Here is a 13,023-nt window from a genome sequence, read left to right as displayed (position 1 = left end):
TCTGTCCAATTCTCCACCCTGTCGGGGCACCTCTGAAAGGCAGCATGGCCATCTGGTGTATCAGCTGCTCCTCCCAGCTTTGTATTGTCTGCAAACTCCCTGGGGTGCTTTCTGCCCCATCATCTAAGTCACTAATGAAGATCTTTAATAGTATTGGCCCCACTATCGGCCCCTGGGGTACACTACTAGTGACTGGCCTCCAGCTGGACCTTGCGCTACTGACCACAACCCTTTAATCCCAGCAGCTCAGCCAGTTCTCAGTCTACCTTGCACACAGCAAAAAACTGTAGACAGAAACATAATAATAGGGTTTATAAAACAGCATCTGCCTAGGATGTTCAGAAGCCATTGCAGTTGAAACACCAATTAAAGCAGCAAAAGCGCAGATGAGGAGGAGGAAAGAATAAAACACCAAAGGAGAACTTAGAGATTTAAATTATTTTTTTCCTTTCTATACCAACCCATGCCAAAACAGGCTTGAAATGAATGACAAAACGATTTTGAACCACATCTGTGATGTGCTTTTAGCCCCAGTAGAGAACCGTTACGACTTTCCTTCATGCCGAAGAGCAAGAAATTAAAAATCCCCTTGCCTTTTTCAAAAAGACAAAGGGACATTCACCTACACGCCCCATATTGCATCAGCCTCTCGGCGCTGCAGAGCATGGAGCAGTTGCCAGGTTTGCCTCTGGAGTCCCTGAACTATCAGTGTCTAATTATTTTGCGAAGAGCTCAAATACGCAACTTCCTTCACAAGAACAACACAGATAGAGCCCTTATTACTTTTTTAAATGAAGGATAACGACTATTTTCAGAAGACTAATAATACTGTTTAATCATACTCACTTCAAAAAAAACCTGTGGTATTAAGGGATTCCAATTCTTTAGCCTCAGAGGCCATCTTCACACAGCAGTCTTTGGGCACCTCACCCCCACCGGCACATTTCTGTTCACAAGATCCTGCAGGACCCACTGACCTCACCTTACGTGTGTATCGCTAAGAGGAAAGCTACGATCCAGCTTCATCTCAGTTAAGCCATTTCGAGGCTGGACTTCTGGTCTAAGGTTCTCTCTACAGTTAATAAAGAGGGTAATTCAGCTGTTTCAGGTCAAATGAATGGCTCTCGTGGGGAATCGCTGACTACAGAGTGAAGCTAGATACCTAAGCTAAATTTAGGTGAAACAAATCTCTCCCTGAGCACAGGAAATCATACATGTTTGCCAGAAAGCATATTCAGGAACTCTCTTTCTCTTGAGTCCTAACCACAGAAATATTCTTTCCATTGATTCAATACAAAATTACTCCTAATGAAAAATGATGGGCCAGACTTCTCCAGCTTCATGAGATCATCCTGCATGGTAGTCAGCCTCACGGGTGTGATGGCAAAGGAGAGCTTAAAACAGTCCAGGAAAAGGTCCGTCTGGCACAATCCTGCCACAGACAGAAACACTCGCACGCCAGCACTGAGCAGGCACCTCCAGGCCAGCAAATACACTTTGTTTCTCAAAAGGGCTAATTAAGACCTACACAGCATCTTCAGTCTTGCACACTGGTCTCATTTCCAGGAGCACAGCTGTGAAAATCAGATCTGCTAGCCACAGCGCAGGCTCCTGGTAGCCCAGGGTGATTTCCACCCCAGGGGATGTGAATGCTGAGACATACATTGTGCTCAGAAGACACAGACATTGCCAGCCTGGCCCAAGCCCACGCAGGCTGCTAGGAGAGGACGTACCTAATGCGGCATTAGCATTTCCAGCATGCAGGTCATTACACTTACTAATACATTCTTAATGAGCTCAAATTTAGTGTGTAGGGCCCTGGTCCAAATCAATATTGTGCCACATCTACAGATAATAGCTTTACATTTATAATATTTTCAAATGAAAAGAAAAAGGAATAAGAACCCACAAGACTATATTAACATAAAAACATTTGAAAGGAGATATTCAGCGACAGAAGTATTTACTGACTGCAGTGACAATAACTGCTTCATCCTTAACGCTAGGTTAGCCTGTCCTTACTGCTTCACCTAAACCAACATACCCAAGGAAATACCGCTGCACCTTTTACTGTGGTCTGATTCAGATCTGAGCCAACCTCGCAAGAAAAAGCCATTAAACGACATTAACATAGTATTGAGATCATTCTCTGACAACTAAGAATAATGAGGTAAATTAAGGGCAGATGGAGGTTGAGGCTTTCCTCTAAATGTCCTTAATTTTGTAGGTTTTAGACCCCGTCTCCTGAACCTCAGTGCAACTTTAGTTTTACTATTTGTGATATTTATAGCTCCCACTTATATAAGTAATATGTAATTTTAATGCAGGTCTAATAGTTCCAACTGCCATTGACACAGATTGTAAAATGAAAAAGGGAGGATACCTTGTTGAATAAGACGTTATTTTATTTCCTTCCCGCCACCCCAGCCACTGTGATACAGGGGGTTAATGTCTTATTTGGATTCCAACCTTGTCAACACATCAAAGATCCTCCCAGGTGAAGAGGAGCAGGGCTATGCAATTGATCTCCCCTAACCTGTAACGTCTGTGTCACTCTGGTCCAGGGTGAGCGACTGAAATGCATGTTCCTTTTTGAGAGAGGTAAGAGAGCCGCTGATTGCCTTGAAGAAGTACATGATGATGAAAGGTATGAGACGGGAGTAGGCCTTGGGAAATGTCAAGGGAGATCACAGTCAAAATTGCCTTCTTTATCCAGAATAAATAACAGCAGTTGTGGATTATGCGACTGTAATGCTGTTGAGGAGGTCTGGTAACATAAATCATGATAAAAATGACTTGAGACTCTTTTTAAAGACCAACGAGGTTATTTGTATTTTTTAACTTATTTTCTACTGTTCCCAGGCACAGTCTCTACAGATGTTTCTATGGCTATCGTGAGTCCCCTCAATGCAGTATTTTTCCCCTCCCTATTTATTCTCTGCTCTCACCCCACTCTAGCTTTTTCCTTTCCATCCTTCCACACGCACCGCCCCCCCCAGATGACAGATTGCTGCCATCCTCCCTGTTCTGAATTCACTGCTTCCATTATCGCTTCCCTTACAGCTGTGGCACATCTGCTTTCAGATCCACTTGACGATTTTTCCTAAGGCCCTGCCTTGCTTTCCGCATTGCTAGAGTGCCTGTGGAAGGCGAGCAGCAGCTACAGGAACCTTGTCACCATCTGTGGCTTGATTCAGAGCCATTGCAGCAGCAAGAAATCCTCAACGTCAACTGCAATCCAAATCCTCTTTCTACTGTTTTTCCTCTTTCAAACTGCTGCCGAATGACAAAAATCAATAAGTCAAGCTGCACCAGTATTGCCAAAAACAGGTCAACAACTCTGGATACTTCATTTCTGGTACAGTGGGACTGGTTCAGAAAATAGAAAACAACACACTGTCTGAAAGAAGGTTCTGGAAAAATAAGTGGCAATGTGTTCGACAGGGCACTCGGAAAATGAGGAGTCCTGAAGAAAGGCCAGTCCAGGTTTGCAGGTTCTGACACGTTTCCTCCTCTTGAGTAACCCCAACAGTGTTTCTACCAAGTTGAACGAATGTGCATAATGCTTCACTTGGCATCAGTAAACGTGTCAGGATACGTCTCAATAGAACTTCAATGCCAATGCAGGAAAGGCCATCACACACATAGCGGGGCGGGGGGTGACGGACCAAAATCTGAGAAAATATGTATATTTTCTTCTAAGTTCTTCCACCTTTCATTCTCTTACAGGCATTTATTCCTTCTCTCATAGGTGCTGCTGCAGATATACAAGGTTAACAATTTCAAATGGAAGTGCGGCTTTAATTTTCTACATCCTCCTGTTTAATATAATGATCCAGACAGATTTTTGTATTGGATTCAAGTAACACTTAATGCCTTGTCAAATTCCGCCTATTTTCAAATGTTTTGCACGGAAATAACTGGTCTGTATCTTTTTAAAATAATAGAAGCAGCAAAACTGGAGAAAAGGCATAAAGATTTCTCTCTCTTTTTAAATACGTATTTCCCTAATGAATAAAACTGCACAGAGTAATCAAAATGGAACAGAAAAATATAGCTATGGCTTTGATTTCCCTGTCTTTTCTGGTTGAGTTGCCCCCAGATGCCCCTTTCATTTTTTTAAAAAAAAGCATATTGAGATCCTTGTGCTGTTGCTTTGAATTTTTTTTCTTAAAGGAAAGACAGACATGAAAAGGTCTAAACCAGAGACGCATTATTATTCAAGAAACGTTATAAGGAGCAACCACTTGCATTACTAATACTTCATCATTCATGCAAACGATTTAGTGTGAGAGACAAAAGCAGCATATATACATCTAAACAGCTATGTATGCCAAATAGATACCAGTTCTGGAGAACAAATACAGCACACAGGGTGGGGGACCCAACAAAAAAACCACACTAAAAAACCCAAAGCAGTGAGGAAAATGAATGAAATGAAGAACTTGCATCTGTCGATGGTAAAGGTTCAAGGTTTAAGAAATTGGTTTTACAATTTCTTGTTTTCAAATACTTTGAAGAGAATTAAGAAATAACCAAAAGGTCGTGTACCATGTGCTATGGTAAGGACTGTGTAAGAGAGAAAGGGAAATATTAGTGTTAAGGCCCCAGTTCTTCTTTCTGTCTTTTCTCCAAGCTCCCATTGATTTCAGCGAGAGTTCTGCACATGCAGCGACTCCAAAACGGGGCTCTAATTGCTTGTGTTTTCAGACTGATGCAAAGGCATTAACACAGAGAAATTTCCATTTGTGCTAATGGGATCTGTATGGCCAACGATAGTTGTTTTTTTCTTCCTGAGCATATTCCCCTGGTTCTTGTTCTTTTGAGATCTGCTTCAACAGAACACTTCTGTCTTGCATTAAAATACAGATATGAAATTCATAACTAAACAGTACTTTAAACCATATTGTTTAATCTATGACTTTTCCTCTGACAAGTGTGAAAACGTGTGCAATATGACAGAAGGTTTGCTATAGTAATTGCATGTTGTGATTGAATGATAGAGTAACAACCACGGAAATAACTGTCTTGCTGAAATTGCCGCAGAAGGTAAGTTGCTCCTGTACAGCTTTAACTTATGCACCATCTGTTTTGCCAGTCCTTTAAATGTTCCTTTAACTGGTTAAGGGATTTTATTGTTTTATTTTTTTATTTGTACAGGCATTGCCGCATTTTCTCTCACCTTTTGCACATTCCACTTTGGAAAGAGCGTCTCTCTGTCCCTTTCTGTCCCTCTCTGCCTCTCTCCCCACCTGGGACTCATTCATCCGCCACCCACATCTGACAGACCTACCACCTAAGTTTTCTAAATTATTGCCATGTTAGCTAGCAAAGAGGAGGTTATATATGGGCAAAACGTGTAGGTCTTTTTGAGTATTCTTCCAGTAGATGGAGACACATCCACAAAGTGTTTATTTCCCTAAAAGCTGACATTATTAATCATCAGTTCAAGAATAAAGTAATATTCCAAAATTACTATTATAGTCAAGACCTACCCACTTGTGAGAGAAGAAATATGTTTGGATAATAAGTACATTGTAGACTTGAATTAAAATGCTAAATCATTTGCAATATAGCACTAAGTAACACTACATTAAACTTAACAGATTACCAAGACTCTAATTCTATATTAAAAAACCAAATGCTGAAGTTAAAAAAATTAAACAAAAAAAACCCCTCTTCAGCTAAAGTGGATGCATTGTCCCCTTTACACATCAGCAAAACCCCACAATGAAATAACCCACATAATAAAGCAGTGTTGTTATAGGGTGGCACACAGTGACAGTACATTATGTTACAACAATAAGAACTAAGGATACTTCAAATCAAACTTGCGGGTGGACAAAAAAATAGGGGATATCAAATGAAACCAGCACGTTGCAAGTTCAAAACAAACAAAAGGAGATGCTTCTTCACATAAAGCAGAGTAGATGCCAGACAAAAAAGAAAAGTTTATGGGAGTTGAAAATCAATATTACAAATTCACCTAGGAAAAAGCCAATGAGGGTTTTAAAGCATGAAGATAAAATTTCTGGATCATAAAGTCCCTGAGCGATGAAAAGCTGGGGCTAGGAAAGCATTCTAACGACTGTCATTAAATACTTGCCCTGTCCTTACACTCCTCACTAAGCACCAGCTCTCGGCCAAGGTAAAGGCAGGGCATCCAACAAGACAGACCTTTGGTCTGATCCAGTGTGGCCCTTCATACAGTCTTCAACAAACTTTCTGCATAGCTATCGAGAAAATTATGGACAAGCTGGCAAAAGGAGGAGTGAAAATAACAAATTACATCAGAACAACAATAACTGCCAAATAGGAGGAGAGCCACTAAAGCAGCGAACGGCATGCACGGATCATCGAGGCGACGGCTGGCTCAGGCGTACGCAGCTCACGGAGCCGTCGGCACGCCACCGACGGTCAAGGAGAGCGGCACACGTTGGCCGGACACCAGCCCCTCTTTGGTCTTCATTGCTTCTTGCCAATGTGCTGCTGTGGGAGGGTTTAGGAAGGACTTCATCCCTGCACAGTGAACAGCCCTCCGAATCGGGAAAGTAAAATACTACATCGTCTTACATTATTAGTGCCCTCTTGCTTTATGACAAAATAAACATGAGGAAGAGGCATGTTTTATACTCACCTTTCATGAACATATTGAATACACCAATTGTCATAATATTTTAAATATTTAGACAGATCTTTACTATGTCTGCTGTGGTTTTTTTTTTTGTAACTGAGTGTTCCACCTGATAGCAGGATTCGCATTATACATGCCCCTAAAAAAATATCATCCCTAGCCACATCTTAAGAGCTGAGCATTTTATTTGCCTTTCCAGCCAGCACTGTTTTCAAGAAGTCATCCAAAATCACTTTCAGAAAATTTTTCCCGAAGGAGTTACAACTAATTAAGAACCCATCCGTGTTTTAGTAATTTTCATGATTCCATTGTGGATTCTGCAATTTTTATCTAAAGTCTTTGAAGTTTATATATGTCAGTCATTCGAGTCATCAGCAAATTATAGCCCTCTTTACTGCACGGCTGGAAACAGTATTAAATATATGGAGCAAAACTGGTCCTGACACTGCTCCCCCTAATACTGCTGTTAGCCTCTTTCATCAAGAGAATGGCTTTTTATTCTTTGTATTCATTTCTCATCTAATTGATTTTTTTAATCCATAACTTCCAAAGGCTAACAGCTTCTCCATCTCATGATTTTTTTTTTTTTTCTATTGTCAATAAACAATGCTGTTTATTTTTTCACCAATACCTGGCAATGAAAGGGAGGCTGTCATTGCAGCACAAGCCTTCCTAGTCTAGCTGGTGCCAGAAATAAAGCAGGAGACTATCTCTGGAGCTGCCAGACAAGACAGTCAAGACTTCCACCCTTAGCTCGGTGAAGGGGGGCACACGCTGCCCAGGACAGATAGGTAGAGCTGGGCAAAAATAGCACTACTAAGTGCAAGTGGAAGCGAGCAGAAAAGAGGGAGGCCAATACACATAACATTTCAGTCAAGTTTTGACCCATTCTAAAAATAAACGAGAGAAATAGCTTGAATAGTACATGTTATTGAGCAGTGGTCCCTGACCTTTGTTAGTCCATAGCAACATCAGGCATTGCCTTCCCCAGCATCCGGACCACTGTGACAGCAACCCTGCCTTCAGCTTGCTCGATCCCGTGGCTACAGGATGGAGAGCACTGGTAAAGGTCTTTGGCTTTTCTTCTTAAGAAAAGATTTTCTTTTATAAATGTTATGACAGTAAGCACCACTCAGAAAAATAGTGGCATACTGATTAAATGCTATATCAAACTACTGTCTTTTAAGCTGTACATGGAATATATTTGGGGTAATTGGGCTGACTACCAACAAAGCACCACAAGTGAGGCACAAAGCTGTCTCATTTCTCTCCTTCAAATTATTCCTTAAAACCTTTTCCTTTTACATCAGCGTCTAAAATAACTTGACAAAAAGTAACCTGGTGTTACACTGAGCCTACTTCAAATCATGACAGCTAACGCTACCTCTTCAGTGGGCTCCGGGTCTTTACGCAGCAACCTTAAATACACCAGCAATAAAAAAGCATCAGCTGTGACTGATTTGGTCTCTTCTACTGCTGTGGTCATTAAAGACAACCCATAAATTCTTTATGGACTAAAAAGCAGAACATTAAAATATACAGATTAAGCTAAACACACTTTAATATAATTCAGGATTTTGGCTGCCACTTCACCCGTAATTAACATCAACACTAATGCGTTCTACTGTATTAGAACAAGTATAGCCATAAGTCTAACATTATAGTATGGAACAGAAAGTGGCCAACTCCACAACACGACTCAGAGAAAAGCTATATGTGATCTGGCAAATTTTAGTCACTTCTCCTATGTCCATCCCTGCAGCTGCAATACTCCTTCACAGGGTCCCAAGCTCCGAGAGTTTCCAGGATGTGGCTGTGCCATCGTTTAGGGTAGTGAAGGGTCTGCTACAGGACACCTGTAATGGATTGCCATCTACAGAAAAGCCTTGTCTGGGAATTGTAATATTATGCCCAATTAAGGAAAACTGGGGGATGATGGAGGGTAGAAGGTGAAAGCCGGCGAGGATACGAGTCTTACTCTAAGAACACTTGTCAGATCAAAGAGATTCAGAGAGCATTTGGCTGCAATTGCAGACACCACAAACTGTAAATCTATCAGTATTTTATTTTAATGCAAAAACTGAGAGAATAAACAAGCAGTGAACCTACTTCATAAAATACTAGCACATCCCTCCTGCAAAATAATTTACCTCACTACATGTAGCTGTGTGGATAAATAAGAGGAGGAAGGGGGAAAGAGTCCATCCCGAACTCAAAGCTTTTTAGGAAATTCCCAGAAAGCAATATAATTAGAAGCGTGTAAGAATATAATTAGAAGCATGTAAGGGGAAAAGATGACTTGTTTCAAGTTTTACTTTTTTCTTTGTGCAAACTTCACTGTGAGCTACATGACATTTCCTTTTTAACTATCGTAAATGTTTATGTTCTCAAAACACCATTAATTATTGTGAAATCCTGCAACCCAGAGCATTTTATACTTTTAAGAACTTGCAAATCACGCTGAATGTGCACCAGCCATACCCTCGCTAAGTTACATTTTGACCATCTCACTCCTGGCTTCCAGCTGAACCATTGCATTATGCAACTGAAGTTGTCAAAATTCTTCCTGATCATGGTTATTCCAGAACAGTTTGAACTTCCTAGAGTGTTTGGTATGTTTTTCTCCACATGTTGGTTATACAAAGAACGAGCCTCAAAGCCTGCTTATGCCTAAATGCTTATGGATCGGCCTGCAAAGGTAGCCTTTGCTCTCTTAAAGTTGATGGAAGGAGCTCTTTGGGCTTTTTTGTTGTTTCTTTTAACCATTACCTTTAAAGCCGAGCCAGCGGTGCCCATGGCCCAACTGGCCCAACGCTCCCCGCAGCTTTCCAAACATGACAGCTGGCCAAATTTACCCAGCATTGCAAACTCTCCTGTGCAGGTATAAAGCACCTCCAAAGACAGGTGAGTGTTTGCTGTGTTACCAATCTCCATGAAAAAAATAAGACAAGCTCTAAGGTAATTAATAGCTTCTCCTGATGATTTTAAGCTAATTCTCAAGAAGTGAATTACGTCCAAAAAGCAATGGCCAAAACCAATAGTTTCACTATTTTTCCTTATTGTAGTGAAATAACTACCCCAAAAAAAGACAGGTGATGTATATTAGCACAGATTTAGTAGACGGTTGTATGCAAAATTGAAATTATGTTTTTTCTCAGTATCATCTCTTATTTCCAAATCTGCTTTATCAATGGAAGAAATTTTACTGCCAATTAATAATTCAAGTTACAGCACAACTTCAGTGTTTTTCTACTGCAAAATAATTTACCTCACTTCTTGAAGGGCAGGAAGGTCCATTCTTTTGTATTTTAAGCCAAAAAAAAAGACAACATCTACTTACTCTGTTTCTAATTACTTAAATGCAAAAGGAAACTAGTAAGTAAATAAATTTTACTCCACAAAAAAGCTGATAGAAAATACTTTTCACCGCAACCCAGATGCCACACTTTGCCATGAAATCCATATATAATGGTCTAAATCCTGAGGCCAGGCTATGAATTGCTATGAGAAATACAGCATAAACTGATCAAGTTTTGTTATCATTAACTAGAATAAGGCACCTCTTTGCCTTAAAAAAAAAAAACCAAAACAAAACAAGAAATCCCCAACAACCTCTTAGTGCACAAGCCAGGAAGGGAAAGGATCCATATATGATAGGGACCTGCTATTGGCAGTGTATTTTACACAGACTGTGCTCAGAGTCTAGTGCTGGAAGGCAATGCGGCACTCGGAGAGGGACCCCAGACCTTTGCCAAAATGGAAGAGGCTTCAGGATCAGCACCGCAATCACTGGGGATGCAGAAGGGCAGCGTTCCCAGTACTCGCTTCTCCTGACATTGAGGCTGCTGTGTTGAAGCCTTAAGTGCTCAACTTCTGCAACATTGGCTTTTACATAGTACAAACAGTGATCTGCTCAAATAAAAATAATAGGAGTGCACGTTCTCCTCCGTCATTGTTCCTGTTGTGGGGATGAAGCCGATCCTGTCACACGTGGGACTGCCAATGGCTGCGCCTACACGGTGTATGCAGTTTCTGATACCACTGAAACATTTTACTTTAGCTGTCTTTGTGTCGATACCATGTTCATTTCACATACATTGAACACATGACAGTAGTTTAGCCACAGAAAACGTGATTTTCAGTCTCGCCAGTATATTCACTTCTTTCCCAACAGACAATAATTGAGGAAGAAATAAGGTTGAAAGTAGATTATGCATACTATGTGAAAATCAGCTTCACATAGGCATTGTTCTATATTCAACCAAAATTTAAGGACAGACAGCTAACATTTTGTTAAAACAGAGTGGGATAATAAACGCACCAACGTTGTTGCACATTTGGATACCCTACAGAAAAACCTACCCTAATCTAGGAGCAATTTTCCCAGTGAGCTACTGTCTCAAGTAGTCCCTTATTGAAGGGAGGGGGGAGAAAAAAAAGTCAACATTTCCAAGGATTTAAATATTACAAATATGCCACTCAAATGAACCTATCTGCCACAGATCATGATAAGAGATTTTATTGGGCTTGTAAAACCTGCAAGTCCAGGGAAGGCTGCTGCATATTCTTGACTAAGCCGATTTCTCCAACAAGGAACTATTTACATATAAACAAGCTTCGCTACAGAGCATGCCACGACATTAAAGATAGAGGGGGAAACAAGTGTCGGAGAAGTGTATTTGAAGCTTGCAAAGCATTTCCTTCAGCAAACAAAACAATTGTTATTCAGCCGTCTCTATCTCATGTACATTTTTAGAAAGATAAGCTCTCTGAGCTACCAATTAGACCATTTAGTTCCTGGGAACTAATGTAATAAAGCTCTGCATATAAAGATAGGTTTAAAAAAAAAAACCAATCTTTTTTTTTTAAGGCTGCCAATGCAGACATTCAACAATCACAAAACTCTAGAATTAAGATTGTTCATACAGGTTCTTGTTCATTTACTCTTCCTTGCCTATATTTTTTACAGTTTAATGATTAGTGCATTTCTTTCTGCTGAGCCCTACCTCGTTCAGCTCATAAAAGCACAATTCAAGTCATCAGCATGAACGAGGTCGTTTTAAGCACTGTCTGCAGGGTGTGCCTCAGCTTCCTGGGCCTTCCTGACTCTCCAAACCATGCCCGCGACCACGCAACACTCACTAGAAAGGCTTTGCGAATGTCTGGATCCATCAGCGCTATAAACTGGACCGGGATTCAGATGGACTCATGACTGCATCGCAGCTGCAGGAGCCAGAACGCCATATACAAAGTTTATGTTGGCTTTAAGCTGGCTATACTACAGCAGACACTCTCTAATCCAGCATAAAATTAGCGAGGTGCAGAGAGGTAACACCTAATATGACAAGGTTTTCAAAACTGAGCCAGCGTAATGATTTTATGCCAGAACAGTGCTGTTCACCACATGGCTGTGGCAGCCTTACCGCAGCAGTGAGAGCCCCCAAATAGATTTACTGTATCATCAAACCACAGTTGAAATAGGACCAACTTGATTTCCTAGTGTGGGGTATTCACAGGTGGAAAAAAAAAAAAAATCTGTATCAGAGTTAGACATGTAGCTGCCTGACTCATCTCCTTTTTTTTTTTTTTTTTACTAGAGATTTGTTATGGCTGGGGAGAAATCTGTACATTTCTTTTGATCACTGATGAGCTCTCCCCTTACATCCAGCCTTTTAGAGGTAGATCAGAAGAACAAATTTTGGAACGAGCACACACCTGTCCCTCAGTTTGGCTGACCTAGAAGGCAACCCCGCAGCATATCACACAACTGCACTGCTCGATCCCTGGTCCAGCCAACTCCTCTGCTCCCAGCAGCGATGAAATGCAATCTGTGCTCGTGCTCAGACAGCGGCGACACAGAGGAAACACGCTTCTTGCTGAGCCCCAGGTTTTGTTTCCAGACTCACAGTCTGAGCACTGACCCAGCGCTACCTGGCTCACAAAACCTGGCTGTATCTCAGAGTCCGAGATGCTCAGGCTGCCGGCAGCCTTCAAATAACAGCAACGCTGCTCAGGCTCTCGGCTCCGCTCACTCAGTGTACCTCATACAGCTGCCTCCCAACAACAGCCAGCTTTCCCATTTTCTGCTGTTGAAATAAATTATTTCTTTACAACTTTGAAATGTTTACCTCAAAACTATTTTCAAAAGGATATGATTTCCAGAGCAAAAGTGAATTCGTGAGACACACAAATAGCTGAGAAACAGAAAAACACAAGAAACAAGTCATCGCTGAACTTCTAAAAGCAATAGTTTTTCTCTAACAATTTAACAAGAATTTCAGCTCCATACACACACATGCTTCACCCATATTACCTCCTCAAGGATTTGCTTCTCTACCAGTGTGAAGTCCCACTTCCAGATGCCCAGTTCCCATCGCTCGTCAAGCAGC

The 13,023-nt window shown here is 41.1% G+C and overlaps 1 protein-coding gene across 1 annotated transcript in view; it reads right to left on the bottom strand.

Moving 5' to 3' along the window:
* The window catches only part of MACROD2 (mono-ADP ribosylhydrolase 2), an 890,030-nt gene that overhangs the window by 303,287 nt on the left and 573,720 nt on the right, over positions 1-13,023 (bottom strand). The window lies entirely within an intron of this gene.

This window comes from Platalea leucorodia, assembly GCF_965183815.1.
Source record: "Platalea leucorodia genome assembly, chromosome: 3".
Lineage (NCBI taxonomy): Eukaryota > Metazoa > Chordata > Aves > Pelecaniformes > Threskiornithidae > Platalea > Platalea leucorodia.
This window is presented reverse-complemented; position numbering and strand designations above follow the sequence as displayed.